Source organism: Carettochelys insculpta, chromosome 13, assembly GCF_033958435.1.
Source record: "Carettochelys insculpta isolate YL-2023 chromosome 13, ASM3395843v1, whole genome shotgun sequence".
In the NCBI taxonomy this organism is placed as follows: Eukaryota; Metazoa; Chordata; order Testudines; family Carettochelyidae; genus Carettochelys; species Carettochelys insculpta.
Window position 1 is genome coordinate 38,935,954 of NC_134149.1, and position 27,673 is coordinate 38,963,626.

General features: G+C 40.8%; 1 protein-coding gene across 4 annotated transcripts in view; it reads left to right on the forward strand.

The window, feature by feature from the left end:
- Window positions 1-27,673, forward strand: part of DIAPH2 (diaphanous related formin 2) — an 829,633-nt gene that overhangs the window by 240,139 nt on the left and 561,821 nt on the right. The gene's annotated exons all lie outside the window — the stretch shown is intronic.

Consider the following 27,673-nt stretch of genomic DNA (forward strand, 5'->3'; position numbering starts at 1 on the left):
ACCCAGGTTGGGAGCTGGCCTGGATGTGGAGTGAAATCTCAAATGTACAAAGTTTCTCAAATTTTGACAAAAGTCTGTTCTATTTGATTAACCACTGTCTATATTTGACGTTATTTCAACAAATTATTAATCATTTAAAGATAATTGAAAAGTACCCTAAATTTACATTTAAATTAAAAATTGCGTATGAGCCGATGACAATTTTACTTGTTGCTTTTTATGAACTATTAATGAAATTACTAAACAATTAAATTCATATTAAGTATTAAACTCTAATTTAAAATTATTGTATTATATTCAAAGAAGACCTAAAACAAAATCTACAGTAAATATTTACAACTTTCCAATAGAAATAGATTTTCTTTGGCGGACCTGAAAGCTATTAGTTTGTTTCTGTGCCCCTCAGTGGGCTTTGAGTTTGACATGCCTGTAAATTTGAACAAAATGTCAAGGTAATTATATCTGAGAAATAACTATGATGAAATTTTGAATATACAGAATTCAGGTTTTTATACTGTTTAAATGGTCAAGGCCTACAATTTGAGAATAATCTGTCAGAACTACAAGATGTGTAAAATTAGAGGGAAAATACACACATTGTCATTGTATAAATTATATCTCTATTGATGCACAAAAGTTGGCTAACTTATGCTTATGTGCACACATGATACTGACATGTTTATAAGTGTGATTTTTTTCTGTTTTTTGTATATCTATTTGTTCCATAGGTTGCTTGCGTATTATTTAAAACTGTAATAGTATTCAGTATTCTTCTAGCTCTTTTTAGAATGCCAAACGAAAAGCATATATTAGTTGACTGTTGGAGAGAAGAATGCAGTAGAAAAGCAATTTTGTGCAAGAGCTTTCCATACAGTCAAAGTAAGATTTATGCAAGTGGAGTTTCAATAGTTCATTTCTGCTCACATTTTGGACTGCTAATTAGTTTATTTCAGAAGGATATACGTGCTTTCTCAATATGGAATAATTCATGTCAGTTACAGCTTAAAAAAATCTGAAAAGTAGCTGACTGACAACTGAATGTCTTACTGTAGATATGAATCTTTAATTGTCTTCAGCTTTTTCTGGGTTTTCAACATAATTTTTATGTGCTCTCAACTGAACTGGACACACACTTCTCAAGGGAGAATATTGTTCGTTATTATTCATTATGATTAATCAATCACTATTTAATGCTTGGGGCATTTGTCCATAGTTACTTTGTCAGACATTCATAAAGTGAAGGTACTACTCAGGTGTGGTTCAATAATATATTTAGGAGTTAATGAGGCAATTCAACAGATTATAGTCCAAAATAGTGCTAAGTACTAAAAAGAATAAATTAGTATATCTACAGATCTTTCTCTTATTTGTCAGTTAGCCTGACCATGTTGCAATGCGGAATCACGTAATTCTGGAAGATTAATGGAGGTCAGAAAATCCAATGTTCATAGGTCAACTGTGCAAAGCTGTTTTAAAGATCAAACATCAATCTTATGCATGCAAAAAAGAATGTTTCCTGAAAGAATGCACATTTTTATCTTATTTATGCAGGCATGCATTAGTGAAGTTGCTCTTTTACCATTTATTGATGAGAGTTGGGTTACTTAACAATTCATGCATCCTTTCTTAACAGTAAGGAACTTGGGTTCTGGATGCAAGGGGTGCATGTGCTCCTTCATTTTTCAGAAGTTACGAAGTGATGGAGAGGGTTGCTTTAAAATATTGCCTTTAAGTACATTTTTGAATGTGTAATCTGTTCTTTATTGACTTGAGTAAACAAAGAGCTTTTTTGATATCTTGACCATATTTTAAGCAAGCCTAAGAAGAATTGTAATATTTTGAAATATCCAAGTGGTTGTGTGCACAAGAAAGTTAAGTGGCTTAAGGTAGTGTGTGAATTTAAAGTACAAATAGTTATTTGTGAATAACTCCGCATGTGGCCAGTAAAAGTTACCATCTCACCTACCTTTTCTTCATGTGTTGTGATTACTCCAGAGTAGGTTAAACTTGTGCTTCTTTATAATCCACAAAGTCAAGTACTTATTCCAGAATAATTCAATTTATAGACGATCTCTAAATAAAATAAAATACATCTGTACAATAATAATGCAGCTCTGCGTCTTACCATATTTAAATCTATATCTGCCTTGGATGAGAAATGACTTCCAAAGCAGAGGAAGTGGTCAACATTCTCCAGTACTTCTCCATTGATTTTAGTAGATTGCACATGTGGTACCTCATTTGAAGAGGGCTGGGGTGAAGCACTTTGGTGGTCTTGAAGTTAAATGTGAGACCAAGAGGTGGAAGTATTGGCAAACACTTTCAGGACAGTTTTAAAGAGCTTTCTCAGAGTAGGCAAAAATAGTTGTCATCTGCATACTAAGTTCCATGATATATGTGATGGAAATGTTACTCTTGGGGCAGGTTTACACTAGACCATGGTTTCCCAAACTGGTGGGGGCGGGGGAGTAGACTGAAGAAATTCAGTGAGATGCCCCAGCCCCGCCCCCCCCATCATTTCCCCCACCTGAAGAAAGATCTGGCCTTTGCTTCCAGCTCTCAGCTCCTGCCATTTTAAGTGGGTGACCCAGCGCAGCCTCTCTAAAAAGCAGGCAGACAGTAAAGACTCACATGGAGCTAGCTGCCTTCTGCAAATGAGAGTGTGTGTGGGTTGGTGGGGAGGAGGATGAGGATGGGGTTAGATGGGGGGCTGGAGGTGCCTGGCTTTGTAGGAGGGCAGGGGAGGGGCTTGGGTGGGTGGCTCTCAGGGCTTGTGGGGCTCAGACAGCTGGCCCCAGCAAAGTAGGGCTTGAGTGCCTGGCCCCAGCAGTGTGGGGCTTGGGCTGCTCAGGATGGCGGGTGAGCCACTGGCTGTGGCAGCATGGGGCTTGGGCAGGTGGCTGGCCTGCGGCTGGGGTGGGTGGCTGGTGGGCAGGCAGCTGGCCCCAGCAGCGTAGGGCTTGGGCGGCTGACCCCAGTGGCTGGTGGACGGGTGAGTGGGTGACTGGCCCCAGTGGTATGGGGCTTGGGCATGCAGCTCTGGTAGTGCAGGTCTTGGGTGGGCAGCTGGTGTGGGCAGCTCTGGAGGCTGGCATGGGGCTCAGGCAGCTGGCCAGCTGGGGCCGCGCCAGGTAACCACAAAGGGCCAAGAAAAATTATTTGTGCTTATTTTTAATTTTAAATAACACTTTATCAAACTTTTGTGTTTATTTTAAATTACAAATTGAATTTTTTGTTAAACCAGGGATTGGTTGTGGTAAAGAAGAGGTGGAGGGGTGTGAGGGTTTCTCAAAAATCAGAAGTGGGGCGTGATGTTGAACAGATTGGGGACCGCTGCACTGGACCTTAAAGTTAATCGTAGATATATAATTCCAGCTTCATCAATTGCATAGCTGGAATCAATGTATCTACAGCCCACTTATCTGGCCTTCCTCACTGAGGGAGGTCAGTTGGAGAAACTCTCGTCAACCTCCCTTACTCCTTGTGAGAATGAGGAGCCCAGGGTTGACTGTTGACCCCTGACAATACAGAACCCTGGAAGATCGATCCTGACATTACCTTTAGCTTTCAGCTTGCTAAGCGTGACCAGCTTTCCATTCATTTTATAAATCATTTCAATGCCAGGTGGGAATTCCCAGCAATGAGGTAAAGAATGACAGTAGTAAAAACTACAGACGTGGTTGGGGTAATGATGCAGCCCTGTTTGACTCCTGTGTGTACTTTGAAAGATTAACTGTAGGAGCCAGTACTGCTCAGAACAGTCGCTTTCACATTGTCATGCACGAACTTTGGAACATTGATACATTTATCAGGACATCCAATCTTTGAGAGTACAGTAGAGAGGGCACAGAAATTCACTGAATCAAAGGCTTTAGTTAGATCAATGAAAGCCATTTACTGTGGTCGATTTTTGCTTCTGACACTGTTCTTGTGGCTGCTGTGCTTTGAAGATCATATCCTAGTTCTGCAATATGGCCAGAAACCACTGTGTGAATCTGGTAAAATTTCTTATGACAAGGGCAGAAGGTGAATTGGAACAATCTGTGCCACAACTTTGTCTGCAGTGGCAAGGCAAGAGGTATCACAATAGTTTGCACAATCTGCCTTATCCCCTTTCTTTAAAGATTTCAGCTGTGATCTCATCTGGACCTGCTGCCTTGTTGTTCTTCATCTACGTTATTACATTGTGTACCCTTGCAAATAGGGAGTGGTGTTGGGGGATTTGCCTAACAATTTCACCTGGGACCATGGAGTTACAGTTAAAATCTTCAAAATGTTCTTTCCAGTGAAAATTGATGGCTTTATTGGCCCTTCAGAAATGTGTTTCGACCCTGAGAGTGAGGGGGATTCATGCTATAACAAGCTGGCCCATAGACAGCCTTAATGGCACTAAGAAGTCACGCGTGTTGTCCATCTCTGTGAGACGTTGGTGTTCTTGCATTTTTTTAGTCCACCATTTGTTATTGAGTTATCTGGTTTTCTGCTGGACTTCTGCCCCTCACCTTGGCATGTACTTCTCTGTGTATTACAATTTATATCATTCTGTCAAGCTCAAAATTCCATTCTCTTCTCATTGATGAGTTCCTTGATTTCAGCATCACTCTGGTTCATGCTCCTCACAGGCATAGATGATAACTGCTTTCAGCTGGCTCCAGTGTTCTGCAATTTCTTCTGGAGAATCCGATGCAAGCTTTTCTTTTAAGACTGCTTGGAAGTGGTTGTGCTTAATGGGGGTCCTTCCAACTCTGAGTTGTGCTAGTGTAGCCTTTGCTCTTTCATAGCTTGGGGTTTTTGAAGACCAGGACATTCGAGCAGACATTAGCTTCTTGTTTATCAAGATGTTATTCTCCCAACATTATAGTTGCATCTGAAGAAGTGCGTCTTTGCCCCCTAAAGCTTATGCTCCAGTATACCGGTCAGTTTATAAGGTGTCACAGGACTTCTCGTTTATGCAGATGCACACTAACACAACTACCCCTCTGATATTTGTCAACATAATTGTAAGGGTTTGACATCTGGACAATCTTGAAAGAGGCATGGCCAATGCTATCTCTGCAAGATCTTGAAGATAATGGAAAGAGAGACTCAGCAACATTAGCATTCTGGAAGAAGCAAATACCACTGATATCAAGGCAGTGGTCATCCATCAGCAACTCCGCTGAACTCGTCACATTTTCCGGTTGCCAGATCATCCCCATCCAGAGGAGGTCCTGTTGTGTCAGATGAAAGAAGGGTACAGTGACACAGGAGGCCAGTGGAAGCATTAGAATAGCAGTTCACAACTTTTTCTAGCTGGGGACGCAATATGACAATTCAGGAAGACTTGGTGACCCGAGGTAATTCAAAATGGCCGGGGGGGGGGGCAGTGCTGTGACTAGCTAATTTTGCATCTGATGCAAGAATATAAAATTGTGCCCCCTTGATAGAAAAGGGGAAATATATATATAAAACAACACTACATTTACTATAGTTAATCAGAGTTGTGGTGGTGGAAAGACACTCATCCCCAATCTCCTCTCCCTGGCTTAAACCCCACAATCAGGCTTGGGGAGTCACATTTGGGCTCAAGGGGTCTCAGGGAGTCACACTCGGGCTGACGGGGGCTAAAGGTGTCTCACTCAGGGGCTGGAGGGGACAGAGGAGTCATAATTGGGGGCTAGGGGTCACTCTGGCTGCAGGGGACTAAGGGTGTCTCACTCAGGATGCAGGGGGCTAGGGGAATCATACTTGGGCTGGAGGGGGCTAGAGGAGTCACACTCAGGGACTAGGAGTCACTCAAAGGCAGAAGGGAGCCAGGGGAGGCACAGTGTACCTGTCAGTATATGGCTGAGGCATGGAGCCCTGGCTGGTATGAGGGGAAACCCCCATTCGCGCAGCTGCAAGCTGGCTGGGGCTGGGTGAGGACTCCTGAGCCCCATGGTAGGAAGCCAGCTAGGGCTGAGCCCTGCCAGCTGTGGGACCCTCAGTGGAGGGGGGACCCCCAGCCCCTGTGGCTGGAAGCCAGCTGGGGCCTCTGAGCCCTGGCTAAGGGGGAGACACTGACCGCCCTGCCCCCCCCACAGCTGGAAGCCAGCTGGGGCTGCAGGAACCCTGGCTGCAGCTGTGGGGAGGGGCAGGGTGACCTCCATGACTGAAAACTGGCTGGGGCAGAGTCCTGCCAGCAGTGTCAATCACAGGAACCTTACTAGGGGCTGGAAGCTAGGGAGCCTCCCTCCCAACCTCAGACCCAGGCCCCCACCTTACTTGAGCTGGGCGCTGCTCCTCAGGTGTGTAGTTCTGTGTTCTGCAGCTGAAATGGTTCTCAATTTAATTGATTGTTTTAACTGCCTGACTGCTGTTAATTCAATTAAGAAGTTGAGAACCACTTTAGGAGTGTGAATGGCTTCTTAATAGCCACCTGTGGAGCCGCCCAGCCCAGCCATGACCTTTTGAAATGTAATTGCGGCCAATGTTTGGTTCCCATAGGTTGGGAAACCCAGCAGTAGAAAGACTTGCTGAAGGACAGTTTAAAGAAGTGCAATATTGACATTTACACTCGGAAGACACTCACTCAGGATTGCTCAAAATAGAGAGACATAATACATGACAGGCCTCTGCATTTTTAGCTTGCTTGCCAATAAGCTGAGGGAGGAAAAAAGGCACAAGAGGAAGGAGAGCTCTCTGAGGATCCACAATTCCTATGAAGGATGGTCATGCGTAGCAATGAGTGATTAATTATGGTGATGGCAGAGTGGACTCAACTTTATTTTTGAAGTAGATATTACATTCATCTTCGCCGGTAGGAAAACAGTGCTCTATTAGCTTTCTGTGGTGACACACAAAGCTCTGTGGCAAAGCCCAATACAGTATCTTGGTCTCTTGATGCCAAATCCTATCTGGTGCCCAAAAGTAAACTTACACTTTTAAAATCTCCAGCTCTAGAATCTGTATGGGTGTGTCTGTGTGTGTGCTCATACATATGTGTAGATGCACCTTGAAAAAAGGGAGCTAGTATTATAGCTATGGAACAGGCCAAAATAGTTTTGTGTGGTAATTAGGGGATAGGTACTGAGGATGTGCAAAAGTGCATTAATCACCAAATGCAGGGCAAACTTCTGTATTCAGAGAAGGAAGAAAGTATGCCCATTCTTCTGTAGATTAGGCTGCTGTTTTTTATTGTGCGTTTTTTAAAGAAATTCTCTAGATGCTTGGAAGCTACGAAATGTGTTGTTTTGCTGTTCCAGCAGAAGGCAGGTATTAATAGTAAGGCTACATCTACATTATCATGGAAGATCAACCCATCCAGTGTCAATCTTCTAGGAATCAATTTCACGCGTCTAGTACTGCCATGTGAAATTGAGCTCTCGGAGGTCTCATTCGACCCTGGTATTGCTTGCGAGATGTGAGGAGTAAGGGAGGTTGAAGGGAGAAACTCTCCCATCGACCTTCCTTGCAGAGACAGACAAGTTAGCTAAACACAGGTGTGTTGATTTTTAGCTATCCACTTGGTGCAAGTAGAATTGCATATCTGTGGTTGACTTTCTTAGTATAATATAGACATAACTTGAGTATTCCTTTTGAATACTAAGTGTGAGTGCTGGTTGCAAGATGTAGTCTTGGTCTTTGCCTTTTTCTAAAAGTCATGGGTTACAGCGTTAAATGGTAATAAACTGATCTGTTGTATCCTTTGTTTGCTAACCAGGAAACATTATTAGCTATTAACCAAGAGAGGAATTTAAATAATTATAGTTACAATCCTTAATATCAGCTGTGGCTGCATCTACACTAGCAAGTCCTTTCAGAAAATCCAGTCTTTTTTTGAGATCAAAAGAATACGGTGGTTCTTTCAGAAGTCCTCTTTTGCTTCCAGATCAGGAAGAGCACCTTCTTTCATAGAAACATGCAGTCATCAAATTATAGGCTCGTAGGGCTGGAAGGGACCTCAGGAGGTGATCTAGTCCAGCCCCCTGTTTCAAGTAGGATCAATCCCAGTTAAGTCATCCCAGCCAAGCACCTTATCAAACTGGGACATAAAAATCTCTAGGGATAGACAATCCATCACTTCTCTAGGCAATGCATTCTAGTGCTTAACAGCTCTCCTGCAGAAGTAGTTTTTCCTAATATCAACCTACTCCTCCCCTTCTGTAACTTCAGACCACTGCTCCTTGTTCTGCCATCTGTCACTACTAAGATCAGAGTCTCTCCATCCTCTTTAGAGCTCCTCTTCAGGAAGTTGAAGGCTGCTATTAAATCGCCCCTCAATCTTCTCTTCTGTAAACTAAATAAGCTCAGATCTCCCAGCCTCTCCTCATAGGTCATGTTCTCCAGCCCCTTAATCATTTTTGTTGCCGTCCGCTGAACCTGCTCCAGCACATCCACATCCTTTTTATACTGGGGGGGCCCAAAACCAGACACAGTATTCCAGATGTGACCTCACCAGTGCTGAATAGAGGGGAACAACCACTTCTCTAGATCTGCTCGCAATGCTCCTCCTAATGCACCCTGATATGCCGTTAGCCTTCTTGGCTACAAAGGCACACTGTTTACTCATATCCAGCCTTTCATCCACCATAACCCCAACATCCCTTTCTGCTGCACTGCTGCTTAGCCCGTCGGTCCCCAGCCTATAACAGTGCTTTACTGGGGGCACTGGTGGATTCTCTATCCCTGACCATTTTTAAATCAAGACTGGTTGTTTTTCTAAAAGATGTGCTGTAGAAACTATTTGAGGAAGTTTGCTGGTTTGTTTTACACAGCAGGTGGTCAGACAAGAAGATCACAACACTCCCTTCTGGCCTTGAAATCTATAAAAACGTGTAAGACCTGCTGTGATCAGTGTGCTATCATTGCAAGATCAAGCCAGTTTTCTGTCCATCTTACAGTCTATGGATCCAATCCATAATAGTAGGCATCCTTCGATCCTGAGGGATCATGGGTTTGCGCCCCAGTTGGACTGATTCGAGCAGCGTCTTCTGTGGCTGTGCAATCCAGTCTGGGAGTGGCAGTCTTTTCTGCACTGTGAGCAGCAGTAGGCAGATGTCGCTCTGATATCATGGGCACGGATCTTCCTGAGGGTTCTCCTGCCTTCCGCTTCCTTCATCAAGGTAGTTTCATACATAGCAAGAGCTTCCTTCACTCCCTGTTTCCAGGCATGCCTGTCTGAGGCGAGCGAATGCCAGGTGTTCACACTGATAGAGCGCTGAGGTCACACTTGCATGTGTCCTTGTAGCGCAATTTAGGTTGCCCTTTTGGCCTCTTTCCAGACGCCAGTTTGCTGAAGAGGAGGTCCTTCGGTATTCGGCCATCCGCCATGCGTGAGACCTGGCCCAGCCAGCGCATACGCCTCTGTTTGAGAAGGGTGAACATGGAGGCGGTGCCTGCCCTTTCAAGCACTGCGCTATTGGGGACCTTGTCCTGCCATGAGATACCGAGTATACGCCTAAGGCAGCGCATGTAGAATGTGTTGAGCCGCCGCTCTTGTTTTGAGCGCAGAGTCCATGTTTCACTGGCGTACAGCGGTGTGCTCAAAACACAGGCTGTGTAGACCTGCACCTTGGTGTGTACAGTGACCTTATTGTTAGCCCAGACTCTCTTCGTCAGCCTGGAGAACGTTGTGGCGGCTTTTCCAATGCGCTTGTTGATCTCGCTATCAAGTGACAAGTTGTCCGAGATCGTCGAGCCTAGGTACACGAACTCATGGATGACTTCCAGTTTGTAGTCTAGCATGCTGATAGATGGCTCGTTACCCATGTTTTGGCCCATCACCTGGGTCGTCTTTAAGCTGATTGTGAGGCCAAATTCCATACATGCATCCGCAAAGTGAGTTATGAGGACTGCAGTTCCTGCTGAGTGTGAGCTGCAATAGCTGCAGCGTCAGCAAAAAGGAACTCCCTTAGACGCTTTGTAAACACCCTGGTCTTCACTCTAAGCCTTGACAGTTTGAAGAGGTTGCTGTCCGTTCTCGTGCGGAGAGAAAGACCCTCTGTAGCAGTTCTGAAGGCATATTTGAGCAAAACTGCAAAGAAGATGCCAAACAGTGTTGGGGCAGCACACACCCCTGCTTCACTTTGCTGAGAATCTCAGAGGGTTCAGATGTGGATCCATTGTATACGATGGTCCCCTTCATGCCTTCATGGAAGGCCCTAATAATGCTGAGCAGAGTTGGGGGACAGCCGATCTTAGCCAGAATCACAAACAGACCTTTTCTGCTGACAAGGCCAAATGCCTTGGTCAGGTCCATGAAGGCAATATACAGAGGTTTGTTCTGCTCCCTGCACTTTTCTTGTAGTTGCCTAACAGAGAAAACCATGTCTATGGTGGACTGTTCAGCTCTCCACACTTCTTTTGAAAACTTCTTTGGGGGGAAAAAAAAAGGCATGTGTAGATGCTCTATGGGCCCTTTTTTCAAAAGAGCAGTCCTCATGGCATTAGATTTTTTGATCCCTGGCCTGTTGTTTTGAAATAGCAGGGGTTGTGTGGACACTATGTCAAAAGAGCAGATCAGTCTTTCGATCTGCTTTTTTGTGTGTGGATGCACTTTTTCAAAAGAGGTTTTTGTCAGAAAAGATCTTCCAGAAGAACTTCTTTCCTAAGATCGCTGTAATGTAGACGTATTGTGCGTGAAGCAAACATATCAAGTGTTTAACTGTAATGACTATGTAATTTCCCATAGTTCTCCAGGAACTTGATAAGATGCAAAAGATGCACAGTTTATGAAGAGTTCACCTGATTTAAGCCTGTCAAAAGACAGCGTTGTCCAGTAATTAGAGCAGAAAAGGTGTAAGCTGAGATAATTAACACATTAGTGTAATTATGTTGGTGAAATTAAGCATTGCAAAATCAGAGCTGTATTACAAAATTTGATATACAAGTTAATTGAAGTTCAGGCTTTTTTTCAATTTTGTTTCAGACTGACAACTATTTTTCTTAGAGTTAGTCATTGTCTGATAACTCCAGACACAGGAATAAATACTCTAGGTGGAAAGATGAAAAAACAAAGACTTAAGAACTGTTGGTAATACAGGCTTTTCCTGTTGATAATGGGACATAATGACATATCAGTCTGAGCACTGGAAAGCATACTCATGAGTTATGTTCTCGTAGTCGAGAAAATGTATTTGTTACCATAATAGGCACAACATGGACAATTTCTGAATGGGATCAGTTTTATGCAGTAAATTCTTTTATCCTCACAAAACGTGTGCATGTATTGCCTTTATAAGTGTATAGATATGAACTTTTTAGTTCACAAGTCTCAGAATTCAGTTGCTCCGAAGAGGAGACTCGGTTTTTGGTATTTTAATTGTTGAAATAAGTGCTTTATTCTCATGTCTTCTATGTCCTTGCTCTTGTTTTTTCATGTGTCATTGGATTTCAAAATAATTGGCTTCTGCCTTTTAAAATTACAGGTTTTTAAAGCTATTTTTATTTTAATATTCTGTTTACTAGAAAAAGTACACTTTTTATCTTCAGGGACATTTTATATTATGTATGATGGTGGTAAGAGGCACGAAGAATTGTCATTTAAAATAAGTTCATCATGAACATAAGATGGTATTAACAAATGATAAAATGGTTTGAATTTAATGTTCCTTGGGAGAGGGTGTTCTGCTTGTGAATCTGATGGTGAAAAAGAATGGTACAGAGAACTCCCAAGTTTTCTTTGTGTAAGTGGCTTTATTTTTCCAGGCTATGGCACTGGTGGCTGAGATATAAACTCTGCTGTTTACTTCTTGAATTGGATGTTGTGTATCAGCCAGGGTATAACGAATTGAAAATCTGTTCCTGTAGTTCAAGTTGGAGAATTATAGAAGGCTCTTATCAGCCACACTTAAGAAAACTCAAACAGGGAAAGCTGTTTTGGTATAGTCAGTGGAAGGTTAATGTATGTTTTAACCTTCCTCTGCCTCCATCCCTTCAGAAACTTTTTTTTTCCTGAAATGTCACCATCCTGTTCTAGATAGGGGTGTCCTGAATACATGTCTTTCTTTCAGATAGTGAATGTTCTTGTGTACTTTTTTCTCTTTCCTGTGAAAGTCTCTGTATGAAGACATTTTCCTTGCTCCATATTTAATCATCTGGGAATGAACAGACTCGTCAGGGTTTGTGGAATTTGCTTGGTGATCTTGAATATCTTAGAGGTAGCTGAGTTAGTCTGTATTTTCAAAAACAAGACTCTCTGAGGAGACATCTCTCGACAGAAGGGGCATCCAGAACAATGGGCAGCCCTGTCTGCTGTGCTTCCTGCTTTCTGTTCTGTCGAGAGAGCAACTGGGTAGTTTGGCTCTGTTGACAGAGTGTAGTGCTCTTCTGACTGGCTTGTATGTGTGGCTGCACTCTGTCGAAAGAAGTTTTACTGGGAAATCCCTTCTGACAGTGACTTCTGTCAACAGAGCACAGTAGCATAACCGTAGCTCAACCGTGATGGTAACGTTTGACAAACATAAGCATTTAACTAGAGAGACAACTTGGCTTGATATTAAACTTTGAGAAGCTTGAGCATAATGTTAATCAACCTTAATTATGGCCCAAATCATGAAGGAATAAAATTTTTGCAAGTGCTCAAGACAGTTAGGCCCAACTGCCATTGAAAGACCATTAGCACTTAGGCTTATATGGGGCTGAGATGCTTTTGAAAATTTTAACTAACATCTCTGTTGACTTGTTAGTTAGTTCTACATGAGACACGTGTCCCATTTTCCTCATTAAGAACTTTGCTGAAGTCAGGTATGCACAAAGAATTGAGGATTTGGCCTTTATATAAAAATTGAATTTCAGCTGTGTGTTACTGTCTTTACAAACTTCTTGTTTGACAGTGCAATTTTTCTGTAGTGTGTAATAAGCAACTAGTTATGGGAGATACTAGAATACGATGGGCCAAATTACTGGAGAGAGAAAATGAAATACATTATAATGCAAATAAGGCCATTTGGCAATGTGTAAAATACATTATTAAACAGACCTGCTAAAGTAAACTTCTTAATAGTTTTAGAACTGCTACTATCAAGAACAAAAATGTGTGCTGTCTTTTCAATTCAAAATAAGTTGGTTAGCTGTACAGTTATACTCCTCTGTTCATCGCAGGGTGTTAAATAAATCTGTGTGAACAGATTTGGCTTCTGAATAGACAGTTACTATGTTTTCTTCATAATGGCATTTTATAGAGTAAGTGTGATGGAATCTTCATTATAATCTCCTGTCCATTAAAGGGTAATACACAAAGCAGTCTGAGCTTCAGAAAAAAGAAACAGTTTTATTAATTTTGTGAGCTGTTTTTATTAGGTCCCCATCAGAACTGGATGGGAAACATTTTCCTCAGTATTAAAAATTGAGATTTCAAACATGTTTCTATTCCACATCAGAATTAAATGGAGACCTTCTAAATTATTTAATGCTAAAAATGGGGAAGGTGGTCACTCCACTGTAGAATAATTTCACCTGGGATATGGCAGGCGAAGTTTCAAATCCTTGCTCAATCTGATTCAGATCAGGGACTCCCCCATACCTAGTGAGTGCACTAACCACCAGGATGTTGGGTGTGCTGGCATATGTCTTTTCCAACATAATCGTTGGTGAAACTAGCAAGTTTCTCTAACAAGTTTTGCTTTCAATGAACTTGTGTTTTCTGAAGAAGACAGTTTAGCTGGAAAACTCTCAACCAATTCTGTTCCACAAAGGGAACGTCTGCATTTGTGTTTGGTTAAATTTGTATTAGGCTTATGGTAACAGCTGCTTGGAATTATTTTTTTGGGGTGTGTCCTGCATTGTGCAGGGAATTGGATAGATGACCTCCTGAGGTCTCCTCCAAACCTAATCTTCTTTGATTCTATAAAATTGTTTTATTCTGGGTGAAAAATGGTGCTGGATTGGGACTATGGGGCTCTGTGTGTGGTTTGGATTTCTGTCTGCTCCACTGATGACTGTTCTTCTCACATGATACAACTGAGGTCGATTGCTGGATGTGTTGAAGCTCAATGAAGCGATTTGTGACATTGTGATGAGAGACTTGTGATGCCAGCTATCCTGTTGTTTTTGGAATTGGGCCTGCGGAACTTCCATTTCTTTAATGCCAGGTTTCCCTGGACAGCTGGTCATTTTGTCAAGTATTTTGGATAGGAATTTGGATTGGAATTAGTTAAAATGTTGTTTGAGTTGTGTGTTGGTATGACTTGGAGTCTGATTTTAACAGTTCTAACACACTCAGTTTCTAGTGAATGCTGCTGAAAGTAATCTGTTCTTTAGGGTTTCTCAGTGCCACAATTGCAGCGTGTCAGCTGCAAACCACCTTTCAGTAGGAGAGGAAGGTCATGAACACCAAAAGATTTTCAGGAGTTAACATCACATAGAATAAGTCACTTGCATCTGTTTTCCCCCTCAGAAAGCCACCTTGCAGAAACACTAACATCATGGTTGTCATATAAGGCCTTCCGCAGTGTTTGAGAAAGCGAAGAAGATGCATTTCTTACAATCAGTTTTAACATTTTTTTTCTTCCTGTGATCCAATCTGAGAAATAAGAATGGATGATGTGATTGAAATGATTTGGTGATACTCCACCTATTTTATATAATTCCAAGCTATCTGAATGCCACTTGGTTAAACGTTATGCCATATTTGCACTAGTGATTTAACTTATTTACTGTGATGAGCCACCAAAGTAGATGGACCATGCAAAACCCTAAGGTAGAGGGGAGTAAGTACTTCTAACTGCAGTTTGCACTGTTGAATGGCCCTAGTTTCCACTAGGAATAAAAATGACCAGTTCAAATCACAGCTCTTAAATTTTTCTTCTCACTTATGGTGTTCAGCTATAGTGGGGGCTGACTACAAATGGCAGAAATCCACTATGTAGACATTTCTGTCATCTGAGACAGTGTCTAATCAATTTGTCTCGGGAGCTTGAAGTGTACCTTAGCTTTAATGTTGTGTGTGTTTTGTGTTTGGGGGAGCTTTTAATCGGTGTTCTTTACAGAGTAGTTTAGACACCTTACTCTAAATACTGATGTTTATCCTCATTCAGGTCTTCTTGCAGAAGGTTATCCTTCCAAGGAAGACCTGAAAAGTTTGGGGAATTATGCCTTAAAGAATCTAAAAGTATAGCTAAAGAAGCTTTTTATGTAATTTGTAGACGTTCTAGCATATGCACATTCTAACAATGAAGTAAATGGCATTTGCACGATGGCAGTTAAGAACACTAAATACTTGAATTCCCTTTGGAGAGCAAACAAGTTACCTACTGTATAGGTATAAGGCAACAGGCCTAATACCTTTGTAGTAGTAATTAACTTGCATTATGGAAAGTAAAAATAGAGAACCCAATCCTTTTTTAATGTTGTGTTCTTTTTGTAAACATTCCTCAGGTTATGTGTGCTCTAACACGCAACGTCTCAAGTGCCTGAGCCAGTGGAATTGATAATTCCTTGGTGTTTACTTAGATATGTATATTATGTCTCATTGTGGTTTATGTCAGGATTTTTTAACACTTTTGGACATAATCGTCCCCGTGGGCCAGGGCTTACGTGCCTTTGGCTATGTAAAATCAGTGCAGACACATAAGAACATAAGAATGGCCATACTGGGTCAGACCAAAGGTCCATCCAGCCCAGCATCCCATCTGCCGACGGTGGCCAATGCCAGGTGCCCCAGAGAAGGAGAACAGAAGACAATGATCAAGTGATTTATCTCCTGCCATCCATCTCCTGCCCTTGTTCTGAAGGCTAGGGCACCATACTTTATCCCTGGCTAATAGCCATTTATGGACCTAACCTGCAAAAATTTATCAAGCTCTTTTTTAAACCCTAATAGAGTCCTGGCCTTCACAGCCTCCTCGGGCAAGGAGTTCCACAGGTTGACTGTGCGCTGTGTGAAGAAAAATTTCCTTTTATTAGTTTTGAACCTACTACCCATCAATTTAATTTGGTGTCCCCTAGTTCTTGTATTGTGGGAAAAGGTAAATAATTTTTCTATATTCACTTTCTCCACACCATTCATGATTTTATATACCTCTATCATATCGCCCCTCAATCGCCTCTTTTCCAAACTGAAAAGTCCCAGTCTCTCTAGCCTCTCCCCATATGGGACCCGTTCCAAGCCCCTAATCATCTTAGTCGCCCTTTTCTGAACCTTTTCTAATGCCAATATATCTTTTTTGAGGTGAGGAGACCACATCTGCACGCAGTACTCAAGATGTGGGCGTACCATAGTTTTATATAGGGGAAGTATGATATCTTTTGTCTTATTATCGATCCCTTTTTTAATAATTCCTAACATCCTATTTGCCTTACTAACTGCCGCTGCACACTGCGTGGATGTCTTCAGAGAACTATCCACTATAACTCCAAGATCCCTTTCCTGATCTGTCGTAGCTAAATTTGACCCGATCATGTAGTACGTGTAATTTGGGTTATTTTTTCCAACATGCATTACCTGACACTTACCCACATTAAATTTCATTTGCCATTTTGCTGCCCAATCACTCAGTTTGCTGAGATCTTTTTGTAGTTCTTCACAATCTGTTTTGGTTTTGACTGTCCTGAACAACTTGGTGTCATCTGCAAACTTTGCCACCTCACTGCTTACCTCATTTTCTAGATCATTGATGAACAAGTTGAACAGGATCGGTCCCAGGACTGACCCCTGGGGAACACCACTAGTTACCCTCCTCCATTGTGAAAATTTACCATTTATTCCATTTACCATGAAATTCTAAAGTGTCACAGGCTGCCATTTAGCAGCATTACCAACGGTCAGTTTTTGTCAGTTATCTCCCCTGGCAACCTGAACTCATGAATTATTAATGATCATGGATTTGAATAAAGGCCTCTGATTGGGCGAGGGTTTGGGTTTCTAGAACCTTCTAAGCCCAAGAGGACCTAATTGAGAACTCTCAAATATGGTAATCGGATCTAAGCAGGACTTGCCTGCCAGTCTGTGGCCCTTGGGTACACAGACAGGATTCTGTGACCCTGTACAGGGAGGTGCAGCTGCACAGCAGCATCCACCAGTCCCTCAGGCCAGCTCTTAGGAGCGAAGAACTTGGAATCACAGTAACTGAAATCACTGAGCTAGAAATTCACTGAGCTAAATCACTGAAGCGCCGCCAGTCCACTGCGGCACCAGTGCTCCCAATCTTTCTGTCACCAGCACAGCAGTGCTTCGAGGGAGCAGCAAGTGGCCTCAGAGGGACAGAGACCAGGTGGCGAACTGGCCTGCTGCAAGGCGGGTACCGAGTGCCTGGTCGCCTACGCTGAGGCCACCATCTTAAATCAGGCAAGACCTACCTATCGGACATGACTTCTTACTGGACAAGACTAATTCACCGGACTTGACACGTAATTCTATTCACCAGCCCGCGTCTTTACGTGGAGCTCATAGACATTTTCTCTTAGACTAGTCTGGGACACCGGGACCCTCAGTGAGGGAGCAGGGGTACTTCCCCTGCTGTGTACCCTCCCCGATGGGGGAGGGGCAGTACCTGGGGGCCTGACCCCTGAGGCTGGGCCTGAAAGCCCAGGCTGGGATTTTACTTTGACTATTTTAAAAACACATTTAATTAATAGCTCACGTTGTTGTTGTTGTTCATTTATACAGTATTGTTAGCATTTATTATAGCAGTAGTGTTATCATAATCGTTGTTTCTAATAAGGTGAAGGCTTGGCCTTCCTCCCCTCTCTTACCTAACCCATCTCTATATATAGATATAAATATTGCAGGTGTAGGCATAACCACCCTGCCTCCCCAATTGCTGTTCACCCTAAGGGACCTGAGGAAGAGCCTGTTGCCTCCCAGGTATCTTCTAGTTAGGCTTACTGGAGTAGCGGGGGCCCCCCAGAAAGAGGGACAGCCCTGACAGCCTCCTAGCTCTAACCCTTTGGGGCAGGCTAGCACCCTGCCCCCAGTAGGGGGTGAGGCTAGCAACCTCATCCCTCCTTTCTAAAGGGAAGAGTGGGGATTTAAAACCCCTTATTCCTGATTTATACTTACCCATACTCACTATCCTAATTTACCTTTTTGCCTTCCGGTAAAATAAAATCTAAAGACATCTGTCAGGAATCAGCAAGGCGACAATGTTTATTGTAAGTTTATAAGTTAGCTGTTTAGAGTTGATACATTTTAAATTTGATGGTGTTCCTGAAATAAAAATTTTAGTTACTTTGTTTTAACTACAACCCTTGTCCTGGTCTCGTCTCTGCCAGCCACTTCTCTCCAGGAGGCCGTAGCGGGGCCCAGGGCTTACCAGGTGGCACTCTCCCATCTTGGGGTTGCAGCAGGGTTCTGGTCGGGTCCTGGGGCCTGTGAACAGGAGGTTCGCGCCCTCCTTGTTCAGGGACTCATTTAAATACCTATATTAATAACCTGTCTGTCAACAGAGTCCCGACAGTTTAACATTCAAACTTGTCACTGGAAATGAATCATTTTGAATTTTGAGGCCTTTCTTTTCTGACTCTATGCTCCTAATTTTGATGGCCTCTCACCCTGGCAGAAATTTATTAGTAACTCCCCTTCATCCCTGAAGACAGTCTGCCCTATTTGTTTCTATCAATTTAAAGAGCCCAGAGTTTTGACATAAGTTCAGTCCTTGACTATTCCATAAGTGGTAATGCTCTTGCTCAATAGATTTCCAAGTGTCCTCCAGTTTAGAACTTGTTTCTTAGGAAAATTACAATATTCACCTCATTTGAAGCTGTCTTTTGCAGTGGGTCACAACCAGCCGTGGCATAAATGCATCTTTTTTCCCCTCTCTATCTATCCACATGGTCTTGGGATATAAAAATATATCCTCTAGAAAGGGAACTGCATAACGAAGGAAAAAAAGGAGTGGGTAGAGCTGATGCCAATTTCCAGTGTTTGATTGCCAAGTCTACTTTGGGATCAGGGTCCATGAAAACAAGTGTGAATGAATGAACATTACATGAAATACTAAAGCAACAACGCAGTTCAATATAATTTCACTTGCTAGACTACCTTTCATACCAACTGTGTTTCAAAATGAAAGCTAATTGAACTAATAGCACATAGAAACACTTTTGGCCTGCTCTCTGACTCATGTATTCCTCCTGGGCCTCACAGAATTACTATTTAATAATTATATTAGAGTAGCACATTTTTCTTGGGAATATTGCTGAACCTTTCTGTTTCAGAAGAAGAGCCAGAATTGTCATTAAATCCTATATTCACTTTTCACAATAATAACAAAGAGGAAGCCGTGCTAGTCTATACACTATCAAAACAAAAAGCAGTCAAGTAGCATTTTAAAGACTAGCAAAATGGTTTATTAGGTGAGCTTTCATGGGACAGACCCACTTCTTCAGACCATACCCAGACCAGAACAGACTCAATATTTAAGACACAGAGAACCAAAAACAGTAAGCAAGGAGGAGAAATCAGAAAAAGATAATCAAGGTGAGCAAATCAGAGAGTGGAGGGATCGGGGGGAAAGATCAAGAATTAGATTGAGCCAAGTATGCAGACGAGCCCCTATAGTGACTCAAAGTTCCCATCATGATTTAAACCTTGTGTTAATGTGCCAAATTTGAATATAAAAGTCAGCTCGTCCACTTCTCTTTCTAAAACGGAGCGATAATTTCTCTTCAGTAACACACATACCTTAAGGTCATTGACAGAATGCCCCATTCCATTAAAATGTAGACTAACTGGTGTGTGGATCTGGAGTGTTTCTCTATAGGGGCTCGTCTGCATACTGTTTTTGGTTCTCTGTGTCTTAAATGTTGAGTCTGTTCTGGTCTGGGTATGGTCTGAAGAAGTGGGTCTGTCCCATGAAGGCTCACCTAATAAACCATTTTGCTAGTTTTCACAATAAGTGTTAGTATTTTGCTTGATATAGACATTGCAAAGTAAGGAAAAGGAAATCTGAAAATCAGCCTAGCTACAAGGCAGACACATACTTGCCTATGCAGATTCATGTCCAGTTCCTTCTCTGATATTTTCCATCTTGGGATGAAAAAAAAAGTCTTAGTTTTACTGAGGCTAAAGTCAATCTGGCAGTTTTAGTCTGTGTTTATTCATTGTGTTTCTGGAAACGTGCATCATTCAGAGAAGTGGTGCTTTTGGAATCTTACTGCTGATAAAATTTGCTCTGAGTTGTTTTTATTAATTTCACCAAGAACACCAACTTTATTACTTTTATTTTTCTTGTTAGACCTGCTCCATCATTGTACTTGTTCACTAATGCCAAACTGCAGTGCCAGTCAGTTACATCTGGCAAGATGCATTAAATGCAATTTGTTTGCATAGGTGTTGAGGCCATAATCTGAAGGTAGTAAGGTAGCGCATGCATAACTGACATCGTGATTAACTTGTAACCAAGTTACAGGAGTCTACAGTCTTTTTACTTATAAATTGAGCATATTAATTTAAAGAGTAATTACATAAAAAGGAAATAATAGAATACTTAGGAGATATAAGATGTTGGCACTTAAAGTAAAAACATATTTTTGGAAGCTTAGTTTAAGTAAATGTTCCTGTGCTGAACTCTAAACTACGTGCGAAATATGTTAGTGGCAGGGCTTCAGGAGCCTCTGTTCAAGCTTCATAATAAACCTATAAGGAGCCTGTGCTTCCTAGAGGTGGTTATTGCAACTTACAATTTTACTGTATTGTCTAGGATAGGGAGCAAACTTTAAACATTCACAGATATTTAACTCTGTGAATAACAGAGAAAGGAGTGAGTGCTATTTCATCCGCACCCTACTATTTTCCCTACAAAGCTACCTAAATTCCTTATATTGCAGTTTACCAGTATCCCTGTCTTCTCCTCATTACTTACCCATGAGAAGGTAATCTGTGTGTATATACAATGTATGTCAATGGATAGGATACCATACTTTTTGTACTTTGAAGAGTTTTTTCAATTTGACAAATAGAAGAGAGAGTGATTTTCTTCTCTGTAAGAAATGTAAATGGATTTGACTCCAGTCAGTGCTGTTGTGAGAGCAAGTACCCTGGTAGCCCATTCTTCTGAGTCAGCAGCCTTACATACTCAATGGATATAGTATTCTATTAAATTTATTAAATTGACATGTGAAATCCATGTGTGCTTTCATTTAACATTATTCAAAATTGGGAGCCAAATATAGAAATTGTTATGGAACGTGTTCATCTTCCTGGGATATTGCACATTGACCAGTCTCCTGAGTGGAGAAATACTTAAGAACATGAGAATGGGCCTATTGGGTCAGACCAAACATCTATCTAGACCAGTATCCTGTGCTGTGACGTTGGCCAGTGCCAGATGCCCCAGAGGAAGTGAACAGAACAGGTAATTATTGTGCGATTCCTATGCTGTCATCCATTTCCAGCCTCTGACTGACAAAGGCCAGGGACAACCTTTCCTATCCATCCTAGCTAATAAGTATTGATGGCACTAACCTCCATGAATTCATCTAGTTCTTTTCTGAAACCTGATTAAAGTCCTGGTATTCACAACGTTATCTGGCAAGGAGTTCCACAGGATGACTGTGTGACGTGTGAAGAAAAGCTTACTTCGTTTGTTTTAAATTTGATATCCGTTAATTTCATTTAGCGATCCCCAGTTCCTATGTTATGGGAGCAAGTAAGTAACTGTCCCAAGTTCCAGCCTTTCTAACTTCTGTTCCTAACATATGGTACCTACTCCAAACATTGCTCCCCAATCATTTTAGTTTCCCTTTACTGAACCTTTTCCAATGCCAGTACATCTTTTTGAAAGGAGGCAATACCACGTCTGTATGCAGAAACAATACCACATATGTATACAACGTTCAAGGCATGGGTGTACCATGGATTTATATAGATGGAATAAGATATTCTTCCTCTTATTCTCTACCCCTTTTTAAATAATTCTTAACTTTGTTTGCTTTTGTGACTGCTTCAGCACATTGAATGGATGTTTTCAGAGAACTATCCATGATGACTCCAAGATCATTTTCTTGAATGGTTATAGTTAAATTAGTCCCCAACATTTTGTATTGTATTGATTAAATACAGTTAAAAATAAAGTATTTCAGCTGAATCTAAAATTAAATATAGATTCTTTTTCTCGTAGCCACGACCAACTCTCTGTCACCTTCAACAGTCCCAAAGGCATTATACATGGAAGACTGCAGTTATCTGTAAAGGACCTTCCTTTCCTTCACATTTGCGTATAACGGGAAGGGGGGAGTCAATTCTGATTAGACAATTCTGAACTTTTTGACCTTATTAATCTTAATTGTATAAGGGTTAATAAAAGCAACATTTGTGACTTTACAGGCTGTAACATCTTTTTATGCTTTTCAATAATAATGACCTTGTGAAATGTCAGATTCGGTAGTATTCTCTTTGAAAAAGAACGGACTGATACTTCATGATTTGTGCTTGATGTGTTTAAGCTCTTCCGTGAAGGTCAGTAATTCTATTAGGGCATTTTTGCCAGTAAAACGTTGACAGAAATTAACTAGGTAGTTATATTTCAGCTGACAGTGTCACTTTTTCTGTTTGTGTTCAGAAGTTTGTCTAATGATGAAGCCAAACCATACTTGGTGGGTTTTTTAATGTTTACAAATGGCTGATTTATGTGAAGAATTAAGTGTTTAATTAAAATCTGTGCTGAAGAGTAGTACAAAACCAAGTTTCTGTCATGGATGGATTATTTCAGTGGCTTCACCTCATAAAGCATTTTATTGTATAATTACTCGTATTTGTATTTGATTTTTATTTCGTACTTTTTTTCTCGGCAGTTGTGCCCCTGCTCAGTGAAAAAGGGTGCAAGTTCTTTTCATTCCTACCTATCCTCTCTCCCCTTTCTCTCTCCTCACTCAAGTGAAAGGTAGGTCACAGACATAATTCCTTTGCTAAATGGCGCAAATGGACTAGACTTTCCTACTATCTTCAGGTTTTCAAGTCTCCAAAGAGAGGAGTGTAAGTAAAGGTGGCTTTTACTTGCCCATGTATGGAGTAGCAACTGAAGCTGATGGTTGTAGACACACAGCGGGATTTTATGTATGTATTCCACACACCCCTCTGCATATTCATAGGGTCATAGACCTGACATGGAGTTTTGTGGGATCCTGTGGAAAACTCATAATCTTGTTCTCTGAACATATGTACAATGTGAAACATACCCAAGTGTATGGCACCCTTCAGTGGACTCTTGCCAGGGTAAGCTCTTGAATGCCCCATTTGAGGGTTTTTAGAAGAGCTGCACGTATGGTAAAACCTAGAATTGGATCTATTTGCTGGCCTTAATATTTAGCCTGTTTAGCAGTAATTCTAGGAATGCTGAGTAAATGTGTGCTGGGCCTGTCTTCAAGTATGATAGAACCCCTCTTTTTCAATCCTCCATTACCCAGCTCTCCATGTTAACTGAGCAAGCAGTGCAAATAGTCCAGAAGGAGGGTAGCTCTCTTGCGACAGCTAGATGGTGCTGCATCATTGCACATTCCCCTTCAGTTTATTCAGATTTTTGATTATTTGATATGGTCCTGATCCTAGGATAAATGGTGCTCTGCTGTAGTTAGATAGAGGGGAGAAATGTACGTAGACCTTCCAGCTTCTGTTCTAACCTGTAAAACTAGAATGAAGGGTTGTGTTGCCACCACAGCCTGCATTCAAACTGGTAGTTACAGATTTTATCCACTTCGACTCTGTCAGAATTTCAGATTCATTACCTGATTGCTTAAGCTTTGTATAGGTTGTGGCTCTGTATTTCATTAAAAGGGAATAATAATATATTAATGAAAATGGATTTGCAGTAAATCACCAACAAAACACGTTTTGTGTGTGGATGTTCCACCGGTTTTGTCAACAAAACTCACCATTGTAGCCGTAACCCTGGCTTTTGTGCGACCAGTATTATGTCATTATTATGCTTTGTAAAATTGGAAATTTCTCAATAATCTTTAATATTGTGAATATTGTGTTTTTTGTCATTTTATATTGGAATGAAATAGAGACTCTCATATTTGGAGAAAACATGTTTGTAAGACTGTAATCATAGACACGGTATTAAAACAGTTAAAATCTATAGTTTTTCCCAAATAGCATTTGTTAGTATGCCATAATCTCAAATAAGGTTGGCTTTTTGTTGTCAGAATTTAGTGATTTACAGCTATGATTCACAGTCCAATTATAAAGCTTTGCAAAGCAAGCTAATGTCTTCTCCCTAAGGTTCATATTAATTTTTGGCTCTTGTAATTTAGGTTGTGTATTTTGCCAGTCAAGAATGATAGTGGTACTCCGATGAAATTAATTGTGTGTACTGTAGATCTGTAAAGGTAGTAATTAGTACATAATAGTCTTCAACTACTGGGATTGTTCTAGTACAGAATATATTACCAGTTCAACCTAGCTCAAGGAAAAATATATAATTTGTTTAATCAGTCTGACATATCTGTCTTCACTAGATTTGTGATGCAACTGTCATTTTGATTTTTTAGTGACAGTTTTTTAATGGCAATGTTATATGTACGGTTTTGAAATCTTGAGATGTATATGTGTACAAACTATCAAGACTATTGTATGACTTGTCAGGAGCTTGAACCTTTCAGAATCATGTGATAAGATTTTTTTCTAATGAATAAGATCTTCCAGCTAGTTTTATCTTGACCTTTTTAGAGAGTGACGAAATACTTGTTACCGATCATGTTAATCGTAACAGGGAGTTTTATCTGTCTATGAAAGTAGGTAATTGATTTTGTTCTGGCTCCAGTTTTGATGTTGAGTCTCAGTGAGTCATAGGCAAGTCATTTGACCTTTTTGTGGCTCAGTTCCATATTTGTAAATCAGGAATACTGTTGGTCTCAAATGCCTGTTAAAATTTAATGTCAGAACACTTTGAGGTCAGTTGTCCCTCTGTCTGATTTTAATTAATATCAAATGTTTTAGCAGCTAATGTACAGGTTGGCTTAACTCTGTTTGTTTAAGCATTATGTATATGTTTAAAACATTGGGCTGTTAATACAACATCTCTTACCAGTTTAGTTTAATGAATTTGAGGGGTAGGACCTTAGGGTTTAACTGACAAGTTTGTAAATCTGAGTATCATCATTAGCAGATTTTTATTTCAGTTTAGATTTGTTATATGAAATTTAAAGCCTGGTATTATAAAGTCTTCTGTTGGTAAGACCCACTTTCTCAGATGATTGGAGCAGACAAATACAAAAGAATTTTACCACAAGATAACGGTGGGAGATGTCTGAATTGGAATTAATTTGCAAATGTATCATGTTTAATGTAGGCCTTAACAGAGATGAGGTAAAACCATTGACTCTCTTATGCATTAAATGGGCACTTTCCCCACATTTGATATTCACGGGAATGGGATACAACTTACTTCATTTGCTTCACCCACTGATCTTACTAGTGATGGGATTCCCTTCCCCCTTTTTTCTTCATCTCCTCCCCCCCAGCTATATAAATCCTGAATTATTTGTCTACTCTAATCTTCTGAGGACAGGGTCTTACTCATGAAAGCTCATGATCTAATACATTCATTAGTTGCAAAAGTGCTACGGGACTGATTATTATTTGTGAAGCTGCAGACTAAACACAACTGCCCCCTGAGACTGTTTAGTAACTTGCATCAAGACATAACCTGCTCATAGAAAATATTAAAATTATGCTTAACAGGAAAGACTTCTGCATTTCTTCACATTTCAGTTTATATTGCCTACAATATTTTTGTAACACCTAATATGGTCTTCACTTTCAGAGAACTTTTGCTCTGGGCTTAGGTAGACTCTTAACTTCCATTCAGATTCATTCAGAGTTTGGAACCTAACTCCTGTTGTCTCCTTTGAAAACCCCAGCTTAAATTATGTATGTTGATCAGCCATAATGTCAGATGGAACGTGGCCTGCTCCTTAGGCAACCCACGAAAAGATGTGATATAAAATATTTTCACTTTTAAAAAAACATTTAAAATACGAGTAAGTCCTCAAAACCGGAAAGTGGGAGGGGGTGGGGGGAGAAGTCTGATTACATTAAGATGCACAACACAGTTGAACATATAGAAGTGTAAAAAAAAAAGTCTCGCTGTGATGAAAACAAAATAGTAGATAGTCAGGAGAACTAAAAGCATTGATCTAGATGGGGAATTATGAGCTAACTCTAGTCAAATGCATTGATGGCAGCAAAAAGGAAATAGACTTTTTCTATTCTATTAATTATTTTACTGTATAGATCACTTATAAACATCAATCAGAAAAAATACTTTGGTCACCTTTACAAAAGATAATTTTTATTGTGCCTGTTTTTCTGTAACTTTTGAGAAAGCTAAAGATGAGCTGTGTATCATTGTGAAATAGTAAAAGCGGTGAGGCCACAGAATGGAAATATTGGGTATTATAAAATCACTGAAGAAGCTGAACATGAGATACTTGTTTATGTTGCAAAGAATCTAAAAATAAGTTTCATGGAAAATGTAGAGAATAAATAGAAAACATAAAATGAAATCAGTTGTATTCAGTTACAAAATGTGAAATTGTTATGGATAGGCATTTTGCTTATTGAGCCATTGGTTGGGTGAACCAAGAGTTGGGTTAAGGAAAAAAGAAAATGATTGCTGAAGGAAACTGACCACCTTTGCTCCAGTCCTCTTTTATATACTTCTGAAACAAACTATCTGGTGAGGCCAATTATTGCAAACCGTCATTCCAGGGGCACAGAGAGCCTGTGTGACACATCCTGATGTACCTTCCTACCTCTGTAACATCCAAGGTTTGGAGACCTGGTGAATGATACATGTGGAAAGTGAGCTTTTGCTATAAAACTACTTTTTATTTTTATTTAATTAAAAATGCAAGACACATGGGCTATGTCTGATTACAGCGATTTGTCGACAAGTTTTTGTCAGAAGATATCTTTTGGTGGGAGAGGGAAACTTGTGTCAATGGATCATGGCCAAATAGCCAAGAGGATTGCTAGAGCGATCGGTTCTGTCAATAAAGTGTGGCCAGACCGCCCAGCTACTCTCTTGACAAAAAGGCCAACTGAAAGCACAGCAGACAGGGCTGCCTGGTGTCCTAGAATCCCTGTCTTTTGACCGAGGGCCCCCCTGGAATGTCCAGACCAGCTTTCTGTTGACAGATCTGTCGACAGAGGTGTTATGCCTCATGGGGAGAGGGATAAGACTTTTGACAAAAGTGCTGAGTTCTGTTGATTTACTGTTAGAGTGCTTTGGGAATCTGGATGGTCCCTGTGTTTTGTTGACAAAACCCTCTGGTGCAGACATAGCCACGCTGTTGGTGAATGGGGAAAATAGTATTGAGGTAAGTTGCAGACTTTCACCAAAAAATAACATAATTCTTTGTGTTCTAGTGGCTTAGCTTAGAGCCTAGGAATGGACTGCAGAGAGAACAAAGGAATTCTTTGTGTTTTTAGTATGTAATTTTACAACATTTGTGCTATGAGATTCTCTTGGTATGCTGTATAAATTACAGATAATTACATTGTTCTACAGGTAGTCCAAGTTTTGGAATAGAATTCACAATTAGAGCATTTCATCCTTTATCGCATCCTAATTTTTCCTATCTGGTGGCAATCAGTAAAACCAAAGAGTCGAGCTCAGTAATACATAGAGAATAAAATCATACTCAATGTTTCTTGACATTATTTCAGACCAGTAGACTTAAATATTTCAAGAAGTTGTGGCAGATCGTTGCATCTTTTAGAATCACCTTGATTTTTAAGGATGAAATAGACTGTTTCAGGACTGTAATT